This window comes from Fonticula alba, assembly GCF_000388065.1.
Source record: "Fonticula alba strain ATCC 38817 unplaced genomic scaffold supercont2.8, whole genome shotgun sequence".
Taxonomy (NCBI): domain Eukaryota; order Rotosphaerida; family Fonticulaceae; genus Fonticula; species Fonticula alba.
The window spans coordinates 1,440,149-1,440,693 of record NW_009242978.1 but is presented as its reverse complement, the minus strand read 5'-3'; positions in this window follow the sequence as shown (position 1 = coordinate 1,440,693).

Genomic DNA, 545 nt, shown 5'->3' with positions numbered 1-545 from the left:
GATGGTGGGTGCTTCTAGCAATAAGGGAAGGCTGGCATGAGAGTGGAAGAGCACTGCCCCCTTTGAGCCGGGGCGCTTGTATGGCTGCCCCGGCACGCCTGCGTGCGGTGTCCGGCCCCAGACACGGGCATAGTATTTCTCGATCGGTCGGTGGACATACATGCCGAAAAAGTGGCCCCCAGTGTTGCGGCTCGGCTGCCAAGAGCCTGGCAGGTGACCTGAGGGAGATCAGCGCCCGAGACAATCACGCTGAACCCCAGCCTCCATTCTGCTGGTTCTGGTAACACATGGCAAGGTTAGTGGCTACATACCTTGAACGGGGAGGGGAGGGGGGGGGCGTGCACCCTAGGGGGTCGTTTCATTTTCACGGCTTCCCCTCGCGGCACGGCGGCCCGCGCAAAGTACTCAACTGGTGCGGGGGAGGCCCCACATGAGGGACCTGGGTCGGGGGCGGGGGGGGGGGGAGCAGGGGGGGGGGGGGGGGGGGGGGGGGGCGGGGGGGGGGGGGGGGGGGGGGGGGGGGGGGGGGGGGGGGGGGGAGCACG